The sequence below is a fragment of the Protopterus annectens genome, chromosome 1.part0 (genome assembly GCF_019279795.1).
Source record: "Protopterus annectens isolate FY-2018-M chromosome 1.part0, PAN1.0, whole genome shotgun sequence".
Classification (NCBI taxonomy): Eukaryota; Metazoa; Chordata; order Ceratodontiformes; family Protopteridae; genus Protopterus; species Protopterus annectens.
In genome coordinates this window covers 1963982466-1964008065 of record NC_056725.1, presented here as the reverse complement: position 1 = coordinate 1964008065, position 25600 = coordinate 1963982466, and positions in this window count along the sequence as shown.

Sequence of the window (25600 nt, the reverse complement as noted above, 5' to 3'; positions counted from 1 at the left end):
TGCATCTTGTACTAGTGTCATAACATAGTTAGGTAGGGATTTGAATCCTGCAAATGGCAAGTGTGTGTGGGAGAGGGTGAAAGTAGAGTGTCTGCAATTACATGTGTGAGAAAACTGACCCTTTTGGCAACCAGTACAACACACCAGCTGCTGCATATTCCATTCTCTACACAGAGATGATGTCAGCACCCTACAAGTACAGCAGAAGAGGGCAAATCTCCCAGTAATGCAAATAGCACGCTCTGCTACTGTGTCTCTCACTACTGTCATAGCACAGTTAGTTATGGCTTTGAATTCCACAAATGCCACGTGTGTTTTTGTCATACAGAATGCCCATGTGTGTGGGTTGTTGTTCACAATAATGCATGACATTGATTAAACCAGTAATGGCAATGCACACATATGATGTATGTGTGTGCCAAATACACATATATACCTGTGACCTTCAATAGTTCCCATGTCTGATGCCTGCCACATGTAAATACATGGTATTTGCACTGGATAACATTATGACTGTGGTTTTCTTAGGGTGCTGCATGTGGTATGTGTATATACAGTGTGAGTTGTATATGGTATCATCCTAGCAGCGAGGGATACACATCTGGTCTGGGGCATATAGTCTACATGTTGTTGATGAACAGGTGCTGCATGTTTTCACCTGTTGTGGGAGTGGTAACAAGTTGTTCCATAGCAATGCAGTGACTACATGCTAGGAACCTTTCAGCTAGGGTGTTGTAGCTACAGTAATTCATCAGCATTCAGTAATACTTCAGCATTCTTGGTGAGGGTATGATGCCAACCAAGGTCAGGGTCATACCAGCCTGTGCCACATGCTCAGAGAGCCCTTCTATGTTCCCTATCATGTAGTCCAGGGAGGTACATCACAGGTCAGCCATAGTGGCATGGACAATGACTGAGTCATATGTGTCCATGCCTCTGACTGACCTGTATGCTTGTGTTATGTGGTGGACCATAGTGCACCACGGGCATATCACTGTGACCTTCACCTTGTCCAGTCTGGTGAGCAGGACCTCACTGTACCAGACAATAAAGGTACCTAACACAACTGTAGCAGGTGTGTTGTCTAGCTGTACAGGCTGTGACTGTTTGGCACACAGGATTTGTGTGCTATGTGTTGCACGTGCTGTGTTCCAGCTTAACATATGCCTGTGTGCCAGTTGCAGAGGTGTCTGCTGCTCAGGCAGGATGCTATTCTGAGGCTCCACGAATGCCCCAGTGTGTTCATGTGTTTGGATTGCTGTCAGTGTAGGTCTACATCAGACTGGTATTGTAGTCACTGCAGTATTTCATGCCACCTGACAGGTTATGCCAGTACTGGGTTCAGAGTGCTTAGTCCCCAGTTTGGCTATGTGGTTGCATCTCACACATGTGTTGTACGTCCATGTGTAGGGGAGAGGGTTGTCTGTGTACATGTGGCAGCTGTGACATTGCCACATGACTCACATATTCCACAACTGTACCATAGAGGTGACTGACAAGTGACCTTTGCACATGCTACCATAGTATTGTGATTGCCATGGTGAGTAACAGCACATAGGGCCAATGGGGAACAAGGTACAGAAGGTGAGTATGTGAGGGTGTAGTGCCTGTGATGAGTTAGCACTGGCATATATGACTGCTCACGTGGTCAAATGCCAGGTAAGTCATATGCAATGTGTCACAGGCAACGTACATGCGAACAGGACAAACAGAGATGTTCTGTCAAGTGAGACATGGACATACATATAGTAAGCTATGCAGATGTCACTAGGGATCCATAGAAGCTCCATAAATCTGCATTGCAGGTGGAATCAGTGTTCCAGGGTAACTGCAAGCAAACATGCATGCAAACAAAGCTACAGTAAGCAGGGCTGCATGTAGTCCATTGCACAGCAAACAAGCTGTACCACTTCCTGTAGGTAACAGTGCAAATATGCAGGCACTATACACATGTACATGGAAATACACAGGTCAGATGGCCAGGGTCCAGTCTCAGTGCACACAAGTGTACAGACCATGTACCGTCAGGATGTACAAGAACCGGATGGAAACCCAGGTGCTCATACCTGCAGTAATACACATGTCAAATAACAGACACCAAGCCTTCACTCAGTGGTTCCATACTTAGTAGGATGTATGCTACCTGTCCTGCCACCACAGTATCCCTGACATTTATGGGGACTCTCCCTAATGTGAAAGTTAGTTTTGTGTGTTGGGGCTGTCTAGCATGGTATGAGATGTGAGCTTGCAGTGCTAGGGTGCTCCTGTGTGTCCTGTACCAGTCGTGTAGTACTGCACACATATCAACATCCTGAAACATCCGCATTGCAGAGTCCAGTGTGGGCAACATGCCACTTTCAGTTTACATGTCCATCATTGCTTATCAATACTTTCATTACCTTATCCCCTGTGCTACCTATGTATGCAGCCTTCTGTTGACATCCTTACCACCAGTATGTCAACATGTGCAGATGATACACTATGGTACTTACCATGGGTGTAGAAAACAGTACAAGACAATCATACCCTTACTGCATCAGGCATGCTGGGATATACCCACAATTATATCAGCACACTGTACTGTTAACAACATGATACTATTCTGTCTATGTAGTCACCCTGTGCATCAGCAACATGTTAACCTGTACCTGCACTGATGTTACAGATTGCAGGAGGTGGCACAGTTTCATCATATGCACAGGGTGTGAACTTGGTATGCCTGAGTCTGCCACTGATACCACCAATTGACATGTATGTGTATGTGTGTTGGTGAGGGACAGCAGTACAAGGTGGGGCAATGTTGATGCAGTGTGTGCGTGTATGCGGTAGCCCTAGGTGTTGCCAATTCGCATGTGTGTATGGATGCACACAGTTCCACCTCATGGCTGCCATATACCGGTGTTTGTGGTCAGCCACAGACTGTACCTGCCAGGTCATACAGATCAGTGTCTCTGGCCACGGACACGGCACCTGTGCCTTGCAGGGGTGCTACGGACCATATCCGGTACTAATCCAGACTGGGTACTGTCATCAGAAGCAGGTGTTCATTGACTGGACACAGATCCCTGTTGGGCCTGTCCAGAGCCACGTGCACGTGGTCTCCTGGGGTGGTCAGATGACAGCACAGACCCAGCATTGCTGGGGCTGCTGCTGGCATTATGGGGGCAGCCACAGCCCTGTTGTCGTCCGCGATGACTGCCAGCTGCTGCTGTTGCTGGCATACGCCCACGTCGACGCCTCAACTGTCCACCATTGCCCTGGCTCATGGACATGTAGCTGTGGAACTGATCTAATATGTCCCCACAACGTCTGTCTATGACATCGGTGAAATTACGGATGGCAGCCGCAATGTCACGCATACTGTCACTCATGGCTGTGCGACATGCTGTCAGCTCCCTCAGACCCTGTCTGGTGTACCGTTCCATACGTGACTGTGCCTGCATGACAGCCCGAAACATAGCTGAGGTTGTAAGACCTCTGTGGGCACGTCTGACAGGGGCAGTATGCCCACGGATGCTTCCACGAGAACCCCTGGACATCTGTCTGTGTGGTACCATCTCAGGGCCATGCCCATGGCTGCTGTGTGGGGAAGCATGTGCCACAGATACCACATTACCCTGGTCAATGCCCACTGTATCCTGTCCATCACCTAGGGACATTGGTGACAAAGGATGTATTGGCAGGATGACTGTGCGCATTGATGGGGTTGACAGCTGTGTACTGTCAATTGGCTGACCAATGATGGACCCTGGCATACCTTCCTGTGCCATTACACAGATGTCATCATTATCAGTACCGTGGCACCTGATTCAGGTTCCCTGCTGCATGACACCAGAGCAGCACCAGAACCTGTGGGAGGGAAACAGGAAACACAGTTTACAATGTCTACACAATGTTACCAGTGATGCACACATGCACAGGTGCACACATGTACACATGCACACATGCACATGCACACGTGCCTGCGATGCACATCGCAGCGTGCACAGGTGCACAGGTGCACACATGCACACATGCACACATGCACACAGTTGCACAGGTGCACACATGCACACAGTTGCACACTTTCACACAGTCGCACACTTGCACACATTTGCACACTTGCACACTACTCAGTATGCGAGATATCAACACACAGACACAGACACATCTGCATGCATACACAGAGCACTACTGATTGAGCCTAATATTACTATTACTATCAAGACTATTAAAGGTATTGTTAATACACACTCACCAGCATGGATAGGCTGCATTGCTGTTACACCGGAGGGACCTGCAGAAGTGAGGAAATTAATGTCAGTGGGCACAACTGTGCCACTGCTACTGAGTATGATACAGGTCAGTAGTACAACAGTTGCCTTTCACAGGTCAGCTGCTGATATTGAGAATATCACACTTGCACATTAAATACTATGATGACAGCTACAAACCAAGGACACACCTGACCAGTGTACACAACAGTCAACTATACATATGGCATATTACCTGCACGCTCGTAGTCATGGTGCTGTGTGGCTCCAGCCTCCATCATAATGCAGGTCTGCTGCTGTTGTTGTTGTTGGTGGGCTGGAGCCACAACACTTAGGAGTAGTCGCTCCAGTCTGGTGAGTGGGGGATGTGTAGCCACCCCACCACCTGTGGCAACCTGTTGCCTGTGGATATCCGATGCACGCTGACGGACATTTCTGATTAAATCACTGCAGTGACGTCGTACCTGCTCATATGTCCTATTATGCGTGCCTATGTCATTTACCCGACGGACCAGGTCTTGCCACAGTGGAGCCCTCTCCTGCTGATTCTGGCTGGTGTGGGAAAAGAGTATTGCAAAATCCCACACCAGGCTCTGGTGTATTTCCTCATCCTTGGCTGCAGAGTATGCCGGATTGCGCTGGTGAGCCATGTTCCTGAAATAGGAAATAAAATGATATCAGCAAAATATGTCAGCAGAATTTGGCACACATACTACACATGCTACTCGACTGTTGTGATACAACATATCTCCCATATATAGCATCTGTCTGTCTATTGGTGGATACACATGTAAATGGCCAGGTATCAGTGCTCAGCCAACAACTGTGCAACAGTACCTGGCACACTCCATACGACATACTACCAAACCCCAGCAGTCAGCACACTGATTCAGGTCCAAAAACACCTCCTCAATCTGGGGGTTTGTATAGAGGTACTGTATGGGGTACATCATCAACTACTGTGATCTGACCACAAACTAATCGCCCTGGATATACATATCCCACCTCCACCACCAGCACAAACGACTACAGTGAATAACATTTCAAACGCAAACTTTACACTTCTTAAGACTGAGATGGTATCCTTTAAGCCCACTGGGCCAGTGGAAGCCACAACCCACAATGCTGACTCCTTCACAAATTATTTCTACGGACATCTCCGAAAATGCATGGATCATGCAATCCCATATAAGACCAAGACACTCTCCACAAAGGGAAAGCATCCTGTCTGGTGGACCCCAGCCATAAACAGATTGTATAACAAAAGATGGAAGCTACTGCAAGACAGAGCATAATTCCATAAAGGGAAGGCATGTCTGATCAGCACTAGTAAAGAGCTATGATCTCTCATACAAACATCCATGGGCAACTTTGAGAGGGAAATCACCAGGGACACTACAGATAACCACAAGGCCTTCTTCAGTTATGTTAGAAACCTGGTCAGAAACCCTCCAATATGCTCATAGTTAGTACACAACAACAAATAATTCACTGAACCCACAGATATTGGCAACATTGTGGCAGACAGGTTCAGTGCAATTTTCCCCCCTCCCTCTCCCCCACATGAAGACATACTTATCCCAGCTGAATGTAACCTCCCTGTCATCACAGATGTCCAGGTGAGAGCTGCCCTTAGAAAAGCAAAACACACAGCATCAATGGGACCTGATGGTATCCCCGGTTGCATGCTACATGAACTCCAAGAGGAGCTAAACCCGCATATAGAAGTGCTATGTAACACTAGCCTGACTACAGGATATGTACCTGTACACTGGCGTACAGCAGCAGTGGTTCCACTCCACAAAGGAGGCACCTCTACATACCAATACAATACAACACAATACAATACAATACAATACAATACAATATGCTATTGCCCCTGGGACTACAGCAGCATACTGTTCTGCTACCCTGACCATTGTGACACATGTGATGTGATGGTACCTTTTCCTGTCAAACAGTTACACAGGGTGACTCATATGGCATATTACCTATCTGACTAACATTCAGTAGGGGTATGTGTGACATGTACTCATGGGGAGTCTTGCTTCTTAACGCTGTGTGGTTTATTGCAGGGTATGTCTTATCTGTGGGTAGGAACCTGTACCTCCGCCATGTGCTCTCTACTGTGGTGTCAAGGATGACACACAGCGGTCATTTAGGTTGTGGATGGTGTGAGGTGTTACTATGGTTGTTGGACATCTGTCATGGGTGTGACTTAAGTATGTAAATCCAGGAATGGTAACCTCTATGTGGGTAGTATGTGTGCACTCTGTGTGTTGTCAGTCACTGTGCATTGGTAATGTGTTTGAGTGCATTGTCACAGTGTTGTACATGTCACTGTGTCCTTCTCCATATCTGTAGCAATCATGTAAGGTACATACCGTGGCAGCCATTGTGTGATATGGAGGGGTACACTGACCTACATGTCCATAGCTGACACACCATGTCTGCTGACACATACCATGTACAGGTATTCCAGGAATAGTGTGCCACTGTGACTATCATTGGGGGGACTATTGTACACATTTATGACCCTGTTCACCCCTGACACATGCAGTGGTGGTCAGCCAGTCACATATCTGGTGGTTACTGGTGTAGGTGATTTGAAATGGGGTATGGTACTCCAGTTTTGACACTGGTGTTCACTCCATGCCTTTGTCACCAGGCACCTGTTGCAATACATCTGTACACATGTGCCTCACTCAGAAGATATATCTATATCTATATATATATATATATATATATATATATATATATATATATATATATATATATATATATATGTCTATATATATATATTTTATATATATATATATATATATATATATATATATATATATATATGTCTGTATACATATACACATATATATATCGATGTACATATATTGCTATAGATCTGGAGAGAGGGGGGGAGTGTGACAGAGAGGGGCTGAGAGTGACAGAGGGGGTGGGACAGGGGGAGTGTGAGATAGGCATATACAGTCATATCTGTAGATAGTCAGATCTGTCTGTCTATGTATATGTATCTACATATATCTATATTTGTATGTGTGTATTACATATATATGTTTGTACGTATTCTATCTATCTACATCTGTCTATGTATTCCTACATCCCTCTCTATCTATGTATACATATATGCATATTTTATATATATATATATATATATATATATATATATATATATATATATATACATATATTGACATACATACGTATCCATATGATAGATAGGTATATCAACATGTTTCTTTACAAAACTGTATACACACACTAACATACTGCTAAACATACATAACTGTGAAACCTACTTTGTACATTGCACTACAACCTACATTCAACCTACATTCATATGTGCACATAGATGCCCTCACATACATATGTATGTACAGCCTTCACTGATAGTTGCTGTATGTCTCCTGCCCTATGCACATCTTCATATACATATAGATACAGACCAATGACACATATGGAGGGTTCACAGTATGTAGACTTTTAAAGTATTACTTTACATTACCTGTGTTTGTCACAGCTGCTTGCATTGCCTTTTGGATCGGTGTCCTGCTGCTGCTCCAGTTGACAGATGTCAGCTTTCTAGTAGGTTTTGTTAAGTGTTTATGTTTGTGTATTATTATTTTCTCTCTCTCTCTCTCTCTCTCTCTCTCTCTCTCTCTCTCTCCCTACCTCCAGAGGGTGCAATGAAAGTATTGCATGTGTGGACTGGGAGTACAGCATGCTTTTGTAGGTATCTGCATATGTCCATGTGATGGCCTCTGCACCAGTTGTTAGCCAGCATTTGTTAATTGCATGCAGCCAGTTGTGTACTGATTGCAGTTCTCACTGTGATTTCAGGACAGTGCTATAAAAAGGTATGTGAGATAGGCATAGCCCTTTCAGAGTTTAAGGGCAGGGACCATGCTGGTATGCTGTGGACACTGTTCTGTGAGTGTAAATGTTAGTATCTCTCTCATATTAACGGCTGTGTCGTAGATTAACATTTCTCAATTCATTTCTCCAGTTTCCTGTACTAAGTGTGTATGTACACTGACACCTAAGACTACTACTACTGTTAATGTGGGTGTGTGTGCTTTCCTGTGGGACATGTGGTGTAACTGGTATATAGCAGTGGCTCTTGCACTTTGTTGCTATGGCTTCAATATTTGCCCTTTACATTCACTACTTGTATGCCTGCTAGGTGTCTTGACTGTAGTGTGTTGCTGTGGTTTTCCTATTTTCCATGTACATTCACACCTTGGAATGCTTGCTATATCTGCTAGGGTGTTACTGCATGCAGTGTGGTCTGGCCATGGTGTGGGGCTTGACATCTATTAGGGTATTTGAGTATGCTGCTGAGCAGGCCCCAGAGACTCTCAGGTGCATCTTTTATCTGCCTCATGGAATGGTACATATCAGTGGGGTACACCCATTAAATTGTCTGGTATTCTGCAGTTGTGACTGTGGGTTAGCATGAGCATATGTATTACTACACTATTTCTGCCGTGCAAGTGGTGCATACTTTCAGTACTTCATAGTTACCATTGCATGTGTTGTAACACCTTTCTGCCTACTGTTTGTACATTTCACAGGGAGTCTGTGGGGCATCCCTGTAACTCAGTCACTGTTGCTATGTCTAGGCTCTTAACTATTCAAATATGGCAGTGTCAGACCTCTCAGGTGTACAGATATTTGCAGGATGTCCACATTTATGCCTCATATTTTGGTCCATATCTCATAAACAGCTTTTTCTGGCAAATCACTCAGGGCTCATGTCAGACTATAGTGACAAACATTTCAGTTTCAGACTTCGTACCCTTCCAAACATCCAACATAATGCAAAACCTGTTACTCTCTCAACTGTCTACGTTTGTCGGAGCAATATTTGAAATGTGTCCCTGTTTTTGGGCCTTTGCTCCACATTTTTTATTACTTAGTCCGGATGTGTTGCTGTAAGAGGTTGTGCGGTATGGGCAGTGATTATCCTGCTGTGAGTATGTGTGTGGCTTGCAAGGTGCTACAGTGACATTATTACCTACTAGCTACCAACTAGCATGTCTGTTTCTGTTCACACACTACTATTATAGAAATCCACTACATTTGACAGTAAATATACATGACATGCTTTGTGTACTACACATCCTATATTCCCTTTACATTCATTCCTACTATTGCATGATATATTTATTGTAGCACAATGTTCTTATATAGAAGTCATGGCTTAGTGGTAAGTCATGCAGACTATTGTTTCCTGGGTGCGGGACTGACAGTGGGATTTTATTTTGCTTTTGAGCAGACTACAGGCCTTGTCATTCAGAGTGATTAAGGCACTTTTAAGCAGTTGTAAGCGGGTTAGCGCTAGTTTGCGCGGAGCTCATGCATGCGCACTAGAGTTCAGCTCCACGCATACCCGCTTACAACTGCTTAAAAGTGCTTACTCTTGCACACACCCGTGCTAATTTCTTTGAAAGAAATTAAAATGGGGAGACAGGAAAGTGGTGAAAAAGGGGTCACAAAGAGGGTAGGACAGTAGGGAAACAAGCTTGGGTTTTGCAGGAGGGATGTAGGTAAGGCCCATAGCTGCCCATTTCTTCATCAGCAACAGCTGTGCATATGTTTGTAATTTGGTGTGACATTTGAAACCTTCCACCCCTGAGAGAGGTGTAAGGACAACAATAATACTTGTTGTACAGCCAATTGTAATTGACAGTTTACATGTCCAGCAGACATGTGTGCAAAATGGGCAGCTATGTATGGGGCATAATTTTTTTGTGGGTACAGAGTGCCCTTTTTTTTTTTTTCAGGTGAGAGTGGTATGTCAGGTACAGGAAGTCAGTATAGCTGGGGAGGTAGGTTGGGTAGGTTAACAGACAAGACAAACATGACGCATACAGGGGCGGTGTATGACACATGTTGGGGGGGTTACACAATTGATGGGGACGGGTGTTTGGATATCTCGGGCCCATGAGCCCACAGATGGCAACAGTGGAACTGAGATCCCCACCCATGGGCAGTTGCCACTGTGCCTTCACTGCCCAGGATGGGGCTGTGCTGGGGGCTGTGTAGGCCGGGTAGCAGGCACACCTGTGAGTTGTGCCACCCATGCCTCAAGCTGGGGTAGGGGCCCAAGCACAGCGTGCCGGATCTCCCTACACACCACAGTCCGGACACTATGGAGGGTGAGTGGATGTTCTTTTCCGGCCACGCTTGCAGAGGGCAGACGAGTCCCATCCCCTGCAGCGCTTCCACCTGCAGGTGGCACAGGGCCACTGGAGGAGGGTCCGGACTGGGCACTACTGCCAGGTGCACTCACCAGCTGAGGAGGGAGTGGTGGGTCCGCTGGAACCCGCCTTCCCTGTCGTCCTATGTTTTGCATTATGTTATGACAGTTTGGGTTAGTAACGTACAATACCATTCACAATTAGTTGTAACAGCATGCATTAGTATTCCCATTAACCAAGCACCCATAAATTCAAGCCATTGAACAGCAAGCATAACACATGCATAATTTGAACAGCAATACACAATCCAACAACATGCAGGGTTGATTGATGGCAACAGGCCATCAGGTTTGGATGTATGAACAGGGCACATGCATCAACGTACATGCAAATATGTATGAACCAACAGGACAAATGTCCAGGGGTGTTAATTGTGATTGCACATACCAATTTCACGTGGAATGGATTATATGTGGTTATAGGGTAGGGTGAAGAAAAGTTAATTAACAACTTCAAATACCAATACATATGCTGTACATTTCTACTAGCTGCAGATATATACACACTACAGTTCTGCCTACAGTTTCCTATGTGATAACTACTTCAGGTTGGTGATAGGAATATTACTGCTACATCAATATACATTTCATTTTTATTCATACACATTCATATCTGGCTCTGTTCAGCTACATCATCCTGCTACATTTGCTTTATATAGCTATAGACAACTGTGGATGTTTGGTATTTCAGACAACCATACTATCTGCATATTGCAGACTTAGAGCAACATATCCAGATTTTGGGACACACATTCCAGCTGCAGTACCGTTTTCAACACATGTTACTGTTTGGTTCTGCCTGTCACATTCATTTCATTCTGTACTGACTGCAGTATACATTATTCAGGAGTTATTACTACTTTATTGGTGGATTCATACCTCTTTCTCACACTCTCTTACATGTTTTATTTTTACATTTCAGGATGGTACTTAATTCTAGGTTTTATTGACATGTTTTACCTGTAGTTATAACAATCCTTTCCAACAGTCTCACTTCTGTCATGTTTCTGTATTTCAACAGGGATATATTTCACACATGTGTTTTACTCAGCTTCTGCAGCTGTACTTTTCAGCCTGCTGCAGGTTATGTACTATTATATTACAGGTGGGACATCTTTATTTCAGACTTGTTTCATTGTTATGTTTGGATTACAGGCTGCATCACACTTTTGTAATCAAGCAATACTTGCAAACCCTCTTACACTGTTACTTGCACATTTTATTAATTAGTGACTACACTGCACTCTTTTGCTAACTGTCATACTTATATATTTATTTACAGTTACATGGAGAGAATTACTGACCTGCCTGGTGGTGCAACCGTGACAGCCTATCGCCATAGGCTCGATGGTTCGCAGAACGGATATCTGCAGCTGTAATATAAATAAAGTAATATTGGAATACACATCTCCATAATATCAGCTAGGTTAATTTCTTACATAAATAATTACATGTAACTTACTCAGTAGTGGGGCGTTGGGCATTTTCCGGGCCTCCTGGATCCAACGGTTCAGTTGGTCCTGCTTCCGTCTCTTCAGGTCTGCATGGTGGTGACGGACCTGCTCACCAGTCCTTGGTATTCCTGTGGCACTGGTGAGATCATGAGCCAACCGGTCCCACGCCTCAGCCCTATATGCTCCCCACAGGACCTGGCCCTGCATGAGCATAACCTCATGATTATGGACGAGGAGCCAAACCATATATTTGGACTCCTCAATGCCCCACCTCTGTGCTCGGAAGCAACTACCCTCACCTACACCTGACATCCTGGCTGCAAGTCAGTTCTACAATCGGTTATGCTGTGTATTCCCGCCTATGGGGCTTATATATGCCGTTTTTCCCACACTTATCTGTGATTGGCCATTTTGGAATTGTATCAGCTTCACAAAACCTGCTTTGTCATGCTCCTCTTTCTATTCATTCCTATATATATGCTATTACTGCATTTCTAAGTGCAACTATCATGGCTTAGTGGTTCAGTACTTTGACTGTGGTGCATGGTATCTTGGGTTCGAACCTGGCCATTGCTTTTTATATTTTATGTCTGTCTACACAGGCTAGGAGGTGTGTCTGTGTAAAGGCAGTTTTGATACAGCTTGCTCAACGTTGCCCGTCGGTTAGCTTGTTGGCGCGGTGCGCAGCTCCGCGCAAACAGATCATGCTGGTTTACACGTGGTTTGGCTGTCAGCACGCATATTACGCTCAGCTCAGCTATGGGCACACAGTTTCAGCGTGTTAAAATGCTGCTCAACCCCGGGCACACATTTTACACCTGTTAAACCACTGCTCACCTACGGGCACTCATTTTAAACCTGTTAAAACACTGCTCACCTACAGGCAGATGTACTCAACTTGTTAGACTGTAGCTCAGCTATAGGCACATCTGACATTTTTTTTTTTATTATCTCACATTTCTTCAAAATACATGGCCCATTTCATTACATTTTACATAAAATATAATTTTATATGTGTACATATGTGTCAGGGACTTGTTTCATGCTTATTTCACTAAAAATAACAATTGATGTTGTGGGGGCTCGAACCATGACTGCCTCCTCTTCAGCCGACGTCTCTACCACTACGCTATTGCTTCTTGGCTTACTTTGCATATTTAGTTCTTATATGCTTTTCCACTGACTGCTAACTGTGGCTAAGCGACGGGCACGCCCGCACAAACGGGCGCACTCACGGGCAAGCACCTTTACAACTTAAAAAAATATATAAAATGTTCATTTATACATTTTATGTTCATAGTCTGTGGGGGCATGTGTTGTGTTGTGTTTATTCACATTTACACGGACTCTGTCGTGGGGGTTTACTTTCGGGACTTTTACTCTTCTGGCGGCATGTCCATTTGCAGGGCTCGCCCTACGGACACGCCCCCTACTGTCTTCCATGGACCGTGTTAGCCTTAGGTGTGATTCAGCATACCCTCATGCATATGCATGACATGCTGACGTCACACCGTTTAACTGCAGCCTCCGTGTAAGCCTTGTAACTCTTACACGGAGGCTTCGTGAATCCTGCCCTATTTCTTTACATAGAATAACTAATCTTTCTCTTTTCATGGATAGTGGCATCTTCACCCATTTCTCACATTGGTTAAACAGACTAGTCAATTTATCCCTTACTATTTCTCTATTAATGTTACAAAATGAAAAGGTAAATGGGTTGTCTCTTCCTCTTAATAACATTGCTATCCTCATTGTTTCCCTGTATTCCTTATTAAATTATATTCTCCAAGCCCACATCATTCCTTCCCTGCAACCTTGATACTCTTTTATTTCTATGTTAACCATATTAAATTATAATGGATAGCCATCTCTCCCTGCAGCCTTCCAGTCTTGAGTACCATTAAGGCTATATCTCCTCCCTTATGACTGGAAAATTCAGTTTGTCATCTTTTCAGGTTGTTACCATTTCTAGATATCTTCAATAGCTTTGTTCCCAGCAGTAATGCTTGATTTATGTAAACTCTGATAAAATGATGCCAATTTCTCACTGATGTCCTCCTTCTTTGAGCCCGCTGTGGTGTCATTAGCCCTTTTCCATCTGACAATTCTTCTGGCTCTTAAACATTCAGGTTAGTTACTTCCAGGTCTTATCCATACATATCAGTCCAAACTCTTTCTTACAGATAATTTCATCTTTTTAATACACATACAATTTCCACTCTCCACCTTAACCATTCTTCTCATAAATTGCATAAATTTATACCCTTAACTTGATCTTGATCTGTCTCCTCCTATGTGGACAGTACTTGTATTTCTATTTGTACCTTCATTCTAATCCCAAGTCCACAACCTAATTTACCTTCCTCTTGCATATCCATCCTCTAATAGCTACTTTAATCCCACCCTATGTTTTTACATATAATCTAGGTTGATGTTATTATCTAGAAAATTAACCCTTCTCCACCATTTAAATTTTTTATGCATTCCAGTGGTGTCAATTATTTTAGTTCGAGTGAGAAACTCTTTCTGAACCCTCTTCAGTTCTAGTCTAGAAGCTAATCTCCACTGATACATGGTCTGATGTTTCTCTCATGCTGCCAGCTTTGACCTACCTTTTCTACAAATGAGTCATGTACAGAAACTAGTCCAGTTCATTGACCTGAATCCCTTGGATTCTCTTATATGTAAATATTTTTTTCTAATAATGGAATTCTTTACAGATATCATTTACACCCCCTACCCCACCCATTTCATGCTTAACCAGTTTCCCTTTTAAATACACTACCTTTTTTGGCAAACTTTCTATCAGCACTACTCTCTGAATAAAAATCAGCTCCTTCTCTAACTTAACTAACCTTCATTCACTGACATTCCTCCATGAAACTGGTTGCAGAAACCATTCATTCCCATCTTGGTTTAGAACACACACACACACACACACACACACACACACACACACACACACACACACACACACACACACACACACACACACACACACATATATATATATGGGTCTACTTTACATGGTCGACTTTTCATAAAGTCGACTTCCATATGGCAAAGACCATATAATCGACTTTTGAAAAGCCGACCATGGGGAACTGCTATCGCCGTACTGTGCGGAATGGGACAATTTCCCTCTTCCACACTGTAGTGTGATCTTGGAGTTAGTATATTTAAGTTATGGGGGATGTGGGGGTGCAGGGTGGCTTGTCCCCCCCCCCCCCGCTAACAGTTTTTAGGTACATGTTCGTTGTGTTTTTTGTGCTTATTTTACATGGTCGGCTTTCCGAAAGTCAATCATGTGGTCTCGGCCATATGAAAGTCGACTTTATGAAAAGTCAATCATGTAAAGCAGACATATATATATATGTATATATATATTTGTTGCTGTCTTGATTCTTCTTTAAATTACCATTGTTATAATATCAACATTCACTTTTCGCTCCTTCTTATTGCCTGCACTGATGTTAACAGACAAGCTAAATCTGACCCATCTCTTTTGCCGGAAATTCCTATGAGCTAAACTTATTAAGCTTCCTAATTTTGAGTTGTGTTTTCTCCAGCAAGCCATAGTCTCAACCTCTCTGCTTGATTTCCTAAATATTTCCTTTTAACTAAACTCAGCAGCCCTGCAATTAATATTCCTTGTGAAATCTCTTTAAATACCTTGCATCCCCTATCATGCCTCAGTTGTACCTCGTTCAAGGGGACAAAATGTTCCATTACCCACTGACTTGACATGAACTATCCCTATCTTGAGTACTACTGATGCACATGTTACTAGTCCTATGCTAGAAGGAATTGACTCTGACATCTGCTGCCTACACCATTCCCTGTTGCCTGCATTGAAGAAACTCTGCATCTCATCCGCAACATGGACACCCTCATCCTCCTCTATAAATGTCAGCATTCAGAGTATGAAACTGATTTGTAGTCAAAAATAATATATCCATGTTGTCAAGTGCCTACTAAACCATAACAACTGATATATATATCACCTTTTATCAATTCTATCTTACCTAAGTATTTCTGCCAGACCCATCCCCTTTCCCTCTTTTGCTACCTTTGCATATTTGAGGCTTCTACCCATTCAAGTCCTTTATAAGGGATCACTTCTCTATTAATGAGGACTATCTGGTATTCCTTTAAAATGTTATAAATCTGCTACCGATCAGTGGTCCCTGTCTCCATGATTGCCAATATAAATCATTGCAAATGCATCTCTTTCAACTCTTCATTTCCCTACATTTTGTATATTGGAATCTAGTACATTTGTTCCTGTCCTCTGCTGTCAGGTTTGTTGGTCTGCAGCCATTCATAGTGGACGTGCATCTAATGGTAAAATGACTCTGTTTCAGTTAAATACAATGCCTTAACAATGCTTCATATGTTGGCCCTCCATTTTGATTTATTCCTGTTTTGTGTGAAAATATTTCAACCTTTTCCAAATACTCCTACTCATAACAGCTTTCTTAAACAGCTCCATTTTCAAGATCAAGTAAAACAGTTCTCCCACTATTTCTGCTTTTGGTGTACATGTTTTAATTGCCTGGATAAGAAGGTATCTGTCACTTGACTACTGGAACATCTGTGGATTTTGTTGTTTTTGATTTTAGGGAGGCAGAAACAGAGAATTTTCACTTACCGAGCATCATGCTTTACTCCGATATCCAAATAATGTGTCACAAGTGAATATTTCCTTAGCTTTTGTTTGTACACCATCATCTTTCCACATTGTAACTTTGGGACCAACTTTCTCCTATGGATCTAAAATCTGGTTGGCTACCACATCTATTTCTCTGTGAATCTGTTTTCCTTATTCTAGGCTAGAAAACAATGTATAGAAAGAGCCTGACTGGCTGAGTGCATCCTTTCCTCATGCTACTTTTCTTCAGCTTCAGCATATTAAAGTGGTGCCTCTCCAAATGCTAATGTTGGAGTGCCATCTCTTACACAATAAAGTTAGGGTCTTAGTCAGTCTTTATATGATGATCATTCCAGAGAAATATTGTTAACAGTACATGTATCAGACCAAAATAAATTAGTCATTCTCTAAGCAGATGTCTAACTTAGCTGAATTAGCAAAACATTTCCAAATTATAAACAGTGTGACCATCCAGAAAGGGGATAATCATATATGAGTATGTCTGACATATTTACTGTTTGGCAGTAAAACTGTGAAGCTTTCCCCAGACATGTCTGGGGCAGCTATCTTTGCTGTTTGCAATCTGTTTATATAATTCACACCAACGTTGAGATGTTTGATAGTAAGAGCAGTTCTACTATGTTTTCTAAAAAATAATAATAATAAAAAATGGCTATGGCTTTGTTCCTATCAAATGAAGCACTGCTACAGTCATCCCTCTCCACAGAGGAGCGACTACAGACCCCGGGAACTGTTGTCCCATTAGCCTGCTGATATGCAAAGCTATGGAACGAATCATCATCGACCTAATAAAAAAGGATATAAGGAATCTCTAAACTCTGGATCCTACACAGTTTAGTTTTGTAAAGAGTAGATCATGCCAGCTCAACTTGGTTGACTTCTTTGAGTCAGTCACCAGAGCTGTGGATGAAGGTAAGGTGGTTCATACAGCCTACCTTGATCTGGCCAAGGCCTTTGATACCATTCCCCACTCAGGAATCATAGAAAAACTTACTAAGCTAGGCATCAACCCCTATATCACTAGGTGGGTTGCAAACTGGCTCAGAGATAGAACCTACAGCGTCAAAGTAGCTGACTTTGTCAGACTGCTGACCAGTCAAGAGTGGAGTCCCACAGGGTTCAGTCCTGGGTCCTCTCTTGTTTGGTATCTACTTCTCTGAAGTCCAGGTTAACACAAAGGGACTCTGGCTGAAAAAGTTCATAGATTACAAGTTGGGAGCTATTATTAACTCCCCAAGTGATGCTGACATCCCACAGAAAGGCCTCAATGAGACCAATGACTAGTGTCAGAATCATGGCTTTACGCTCAATGCCAAAACATGTGTCTTCATCCCCTTTGGGAAAAACCCGGTTTCCTTGAATTACCACATTGACGGTAGTCCACTGAACACAGAAGGCATTATAAGACATTGGAGAACACAGGTTGACAGCAATCTCTCTTTTGACCACCACATTGCCACTGTGATCAGAAAGTCCTTCTATGTGGCACATCTCATTACTAAGGGTTTTGCATCCAGGAAGAAAGAGGTCATTGTCTCTCTCTACTCTTCCCTCATTAGGCCAATCATCGAGTACAACACTCCATTTGGCATGTACCTCACAAGACACCTGCAATAACTGGAGAGGCCACAAAAGTACCTCAAAAAGAGGATCCTAGACCTTAAACACTTGTCCTATATGGACAGACTCAAAAAACTCCAACTATTCTCTGTCTCATATCGCCTACTGAAAGGCGATCTCTGATTGACTTACAAAGCCATGTCTGACCCAGCTCTGTTAGAAATGCTACATCTAAAGAAATCACAATCCCTCCGCACCACATACTCCAGAGACCTCAACCCCATTACCACAATCAACAGAACATGCTGGAGGGGCAGGTTCATAACCCAGAGACTGCCCATGCTATGGAATAGACTTCCCATACATGTCAAGCAGAGCACCTCACTGGCCCTCTTCAAGATAAATCTTGATGAGTGGATGGGAAATAGAAAATTTACCCTGGGGAATCACTCCAGTGGCTCTACTCAACAGAGGCAGTAGGAACTAAGGTTGTGTGGCACGATGCCAGGGTAATCCTATGGGCTAGGCTTGTAAAGGCTCCAGGGCCATTAGCCTAGTACACACCTATGAACCTATGATTATCAACTATGACCAATTATGGCTTTTTTATTGTAAATGTCAGGTTTGCGTACTAGTAGCTGTCCTACACAGACCCTAATTGTATTCCTAAACTGAAGACATCATTTTATGGTAGGCACATTCTTTCTAGATATGAAGCTTGTATTTTTTCTTCATTGACTAGCCTTGCATCCACTTTATTCACCTGAGTATTAACAGCTTTTACCTGTAGTTGTTGTCACTGAACTGCAACTTTTAAGAACTTGTGTCTTTTGCCACCTAATATAAGAAAGCAAGTAATGTCACTGATCCTGTCATTCAGCCTTTAATTTAATTTTTCATTTTTCGGACCCATTTCTATTGAGTATTCAGTAGTGACATTACTGATTTGGTGTGGCTGTCCATTTTCAGAATTATTTTAAGCATTTCATTGATGTTATAAAAAGATTCACACATCACCTGCATACTTCAGGTTCTTGCAGTAACCCCATAGTTGATGCTGTATTGCATAACATAATAATGTCTAAGCATGGCAGCCTTCCAGTTGGGAGTGCTGGAGATCTACTAGCTCAACCCCAGTCACCTGGCCAGGAGCATCTATATAACAATAAAGATCCTGGCACCACTGAAGAAGAAAAAAAGGAAATTACATCAGATGGCGTATAAGATATGCTGGTACACTTGCAATAAGACAAAATGTGTTACAGAACTCAGTATCTTGATATGCATTATGTGCTACTATTACAGAGACAGACACAATGTCCACACTATAACTGTTGTTATAATATATGCATCAAAATGCCCACTGACGTGAGCCAGTCTTGACACCCTGTGGCATCATTAGACATACCCATGATTTCACTGCATTTAATCATATACACATACATATTAAAATACTATCATCTATATAGGTATCAGGGAACATGTAATATTGATGGATATAAGGACACGTGACACAGGATAGAGGCAGGTAGACTACTTTTTCAGTGTAATTACACAAACTCCACTCCACACACCTTCAGATAGAAACAACTCTGATCCAAAACAATACCAAAACAGCAAAATCTTCAGAAGTCAGGAATCAAAAACAGGAACCAAAGTCAAATCCAAAAGCAAATTCTTTATTCTCCAGCACCTCGGTGTAACCACCTTTCAAGAGTATACATTCTCACTGAAAGAATGGATATATATATACTCATAGCAATTAATTAAGCAATTAATTAAACAATTATGTTCAAAAAAGTTTTAAAGCAGACACCTCCAGTTTATTTCATTATTCAGTCCACAGGGTGTCATTGTATTATATTTCAAAATAAAAATACTTTCCTTATATTGTAAGTTATATTTCAAAGCATTTTCATCATTACAAAGACATTTCACACTTTCTAAAACTGTTCCTGTTAAAAATGAAGCATCACTATTATGATAAACACTAAAATGTGTGGCAATAAATTTATTTTTCCTTTTATGTCTTATGTCTCTAATGTGCTCACCTAACCTAATACGAAACTCTCTTTTAGTTTCACCTATATAATATAATCCACAGGGACAGTGTAAAGCATACACAACTCCCTTACTTCTACAGGTAAAACTATCTCTTACTGTGAACCTAATGTTGTTAATATAATTAAATGTTCTAACTATATTCCTACAAACACTGCATCTACTGCAACATCTTGTACCAAATTCACTTAGTGGTCTTGGTAAACAAAATTTTGGCATTACAAATTTACCATGTACCACCATATATTTCAAATTTCTTCCTTTTATAGGAGAATAAAGGTTTTGTGGCAAAATGTGCATCAACACCGTGTCTTTCACTAAAAATTTCCAAAAATGTTCCACTACATCCTTTATGTCTCCACTTTTTACATTATATGTAGAGACAAAATAAATATCCTTACAAGTTTTATCACTGGTTGCCAGATGATATTTCTTATAATGGTGATATTCACCCTTATTACATTTATTCCTTACCATATTATTCTCCTTTTTTACCTTCATAAGGGCATTTTCTAAAATATTCACACTGTACCCTCTTTTCAAAAACATATTATATGTGATATCCCATTCCCTTTGTAAATTTCCTTGTGTGTTACATAATCTAGATACCCTTGCCAATTCCCCATAAGGGAGAGCTTCCAAAGTATGTACAGGATGGCAACTAGATGCATGAAGGTATTGATTACCATCTATAAACTTCCTATGTATATTTGATATAATTTTACCATGTTCTGTGCCCTCCAAAACAAGATCCAAGAATATTACTTTGTTTCCCTTCTGTATTCCATCAAATTCTAACCCAAATGGGTTACCATGTAAGTCTGCCAAAAATCATTAGCTGAATCAAAACCACCATCACAAATAAAAATCAAGTCATCTATGTAACGAAAATAAAATAACACATTACATTTCATAAAATTTAACTCAAATAGAAATTTCCTTTCAAAAAAATTCATAAACAAATTGGCATACATGGGGGCAAAAGCTGCCCCCATTGCTGTACCTTGTTTCTGCCGATACAAAACATCATTAAAAATAAAATAATTATTCTTTAAACAGAAATCCAACAAATCTACTATGAAATCAACAGAAGGGTTGTCTTTTAAAGAAGATCTCACTGCATTGAGGCCATCATCATGTCTAATAGAGGTATATAGACTTTTAACATCCATAACCAACCAATACATTTTGTTGTTCCAAGAGATAAAGGATATTTTGTTTAAAAATTCCATACTATCTTTGATGTAAACTGGAGATTTAACTACATATGGTAAAAATATTCTATGTAAAATCAAACCAGTGTTATGTAGGAAATAGTTGCAGGCTGAAATAATGGGTCGACCTGGGGTTATGTAAGTTCTTATGTATTTTTGGTAAACAAAAAGAATACAGCTAGGTCCTTTCTATCATTGTCTAACCTATTCCTCACATCCTTCTCTGTAAAAACCCCAGCCTGACTCCCTGTCCAACATGTGTTTAAATTTTGTAACAGCCTTTTGATAATGAATCATATTGCTTCTTTCATATGTTGTTTCATCCTGCAAATGATTCATACACATCTCAAAATATTGCACAACACTCATTATAACAATTTTGTTTCCCTTATCGGAAGGTTTGATAATAATATCCTTCCTGTCACATAATTCTTTTAAAGCACTCCATTCTTTATAAGTTAAGTTATATAAACTATTACATCTATTCAATTTCATATTTCTACATATATTCTCACATTCAAATTTAATCATAGAGCCATAATGAATAGCTCTCTGATTAATAAAAGGCGGAATAAATGTGTTAGAAGAAGCTACATAAGACATAGCTATTGCATTGCCAACAATAGGAAATTGCACATCATCATTACTTATACATTCATCACATGAATAAAAACTATCCTCAGATTCACATGAAGAAAAGCCTCCATGTGCAGAATTAGAACATCCTTGGTCCCTGCTAAAATGAACTTTCAAATGTATCTTCCTAAGAAATTTAAAGATATCTTGCTGTATCAAATATTCTTTAGGAAAAACAGTAGGTATAAACTTTAAACCTAAACATAACACAGCAAACTGTTCATCAGACAAATCACAACCAGATAAATTAAGAACAATACTTTTATCATTAAAGTCATTACTGTTTACATTTCTTGTTGTTATATTGTTGTCCATAACTCCGATTCTGACGAAAATTGTCAGGTTGATTGAATTTCTGAACAGACATCTTCTTGCTCATAACTTCTCAGGTGTTTCTGTCCCTGTTGAAATGTTCTTTCCTAGTGCTGCAAGCCTCCATTGTTAAACTCCTGTTGCATCCTACGTGGTTGTGCTGGTCTATATATATATATATATATATACAATGACACCCTGTGGACTGAATAATGAAATAAACTGGAGGTGTCTGCTTTAAAACTTTTTTGAACATAATTGTTTAATTAATTGCTTAATTAATTGCTATGAGTATATATATATATCCATTCTTTCAGTGAGAATGTATACTCTTGAAAGGTGGTTACACTGAGGTGCTGGAGAATAAAGAATTTGCTTTTGGATTTGACTTTGGTTCCTGTTTTTCGATTCCTGACTTCTGAAGATTTTGCTGTTTTGGTATTGTTTTGGATCAGAGTTGTTTCTATCTACTTTTTCAGTGTAGTTTACCAATACATGTAGATGGAATGTTCCTCTAGCATGGCTCCTCAAATGACAGGCATAGCATGTTTATTATCAGGTGTCCCTTACACAGGTACAGTTAGAGTGGGATTCATTGTTTGTGAGCGAGTGGATGAAGTGTCCGACTTTGATTCGGATTCCAGACACTGGCCACTAACTGGTGTGCAATGCATTGGCATTCTATTATTTTTTCGAGAGGCCATGGGGTGATGTATTTGTCCACTAACCACCTAAAGAGCTGACCTTGGAGTTCCTTGGCATGAACATGTACACATATGAGAGGACATTTTAAAATTCTGTACAACTGTTTGTTATGTAGGACCTCCACTAAGCCAGACAATCATGTCAATGCAAAGATGGTTATTAGAGTGACTGATACTAACATTTGCAGAGAAGATAATGAACATTGAATAGTGTTATGCCAGCCAGGAGCAAAAATAGAGAATGCGAGACAGAACTTAATGCCTTGAAGTATGGAGGTACGGATCTGTTTTTATTCATGTCAGTACAAATGATCTCATCCACAAGAACTCTTTGACTGTTAGTAGGGAACTTATAACCCTCTTAGACAGCATAGCTTGTACACGTGTTTTTGACAAATCACATATAGAAAGGAGAGTCAGGTCATCATAAAGGAAAAGCTTTGTTGGGTAAATACTTACATGAAAAAAATGTCCCATTTTTAAAAATATGTAAGTATTTAGAACATCTGAGCCTAATTTTGGGCACATGTGTTCAAATGGAATGGTGTACACTTGTCAAGATAAGGGAAGAGAATTTTTGCAGAAGATTTTTTGCAATATTTGACAAATACAAGGGAGGATTTTTGCCAGGTCAAAAATTTAACAGTTTCCTGATAGCGACATTTGATGCATCTCTCATGGTTATTAATGCTGGGAGTATTAATAATAAAGTCTTTTTATTGAAAAATTTTGCTATGGCCTCACAAGATTGATGTTGTTATTGTTTGTGAAACATGGTTAAAGAACAATGACTGGAAACCACTTCTGTCTGGGTACAGATGTTTTTACTGTAACAGACATTCCAACAAAAAATTAGGTGGAAGTGTTATGATAGTGATTAAAGGTAGTTATGAGATCTGTGATAATTACACGTTCAATAATAGCACCAATACTATAGGATGTGTAACTGTGACAATAAAGACAACCCTGTAACATACAAATTGTTGGGGTGTAAAGGCCACAAAAGTCAAGTGCTGATGACCTAGAGGAATTCATATATTTCTTGCATGAAGCACAGAAGGGAAGAACAATCAAGAACAGGGACTTAAATTTACCAGAAATGGACAGGAATAATATTGATTCAACAATATTAGTAAGGAGATTATTCGCAATGCATGTTCAGGAGCAACAATTGCTTCAGATTGTAAGAAAAGCCTACCAGGGAACAGAACATATTAGACATTGTTTGTTTTCCTTTAAAAACTACTGTTACTTCATGTCAGGTTTTACCACCACTGATGTGCAGTGATCACGGGGTTATAAATGTTAACTTGTTGCTAGATAATTCTGCCAAACTGAAATCTAAACCAATGCACAGAAGAGTAATAACAGATTATATAGAGACAAAACAGTCATTGTGTAAATCTAATCAGAGTGATCTGTTCGGTTGAAAAAAACTGATGAAGGAATGTTGAAAGTTTTGAAAGAGAAATTGTTTGAATGCAAAAAATCAAAAACAAAATGTTTAACATCAGGATCTAAGCATACAATGTCAGGAGAATATATTTCCATAAGAACAAGATACTTGATTAAGATGAGAGACAAAACATATAATCAGAATAGAGGTCAAACTACAACTTTGAAAACTGAAATAAACAAGCTGAACAGAAAAGTAAACAGCATGAGACAAGATAAAAAAATTAAAAACATTTATATAAAGATATTGAACATAACATGAAACATTTTATAGATACATAAGCTGTAGTAGGAGTAAGGACATGCAAATTGATAAACTTATTTTATTCTTAGACACAACAGAGCATATATTTACAAAATCTTATGCAAAGCAGTTTGGTTCCATAAAGGGGGTGATAAATTGTCACATTGTGACATGCAGGTAACCTCAGATACTGAAATCAAATTAAAGACTTTTGGATTTTCCCAGTTAGGGGTCACCACAGCAGAACTGCTCACGATTGGCAGTGTATTTTATGATGCCGAGTTGCGAGCCCGACGCCCAACCTTCAACGAAAGCACACCCATTCATGCTCACACCTACCTGCATGTCTTTAACGTCACTCGACCATGGGGAGGACAGGCAGACTCCACACAGAAGGTGCTCCAGCCCAGAATTGAACGGGAGAACGTCTTGCTGTGAGTCGACAACGCTAACCACTACACCACCACGGCAACACTGAAATCATATTAAATTATATTAAAAAAGAACTATGTAAACTAGATCTAAACAAAGCATACGGAGGAGAAGGAATTAGTAACAATGACCTGAGAAACCTTCAGCAAAAACGTACTGTACTATTACATCTATTATTTATTAGGTCATATAAATATGAGGAGATTCCTTAAAGCTGGAATCATATACTTGTTAAACCTGTCTTTAAGGAAAAGGGGAGTAGCTCAAACCCAGAGTCATACAGATCCTTAAGTTTGCTTTCATGTTGTGGAAAAATAATGGAGAAG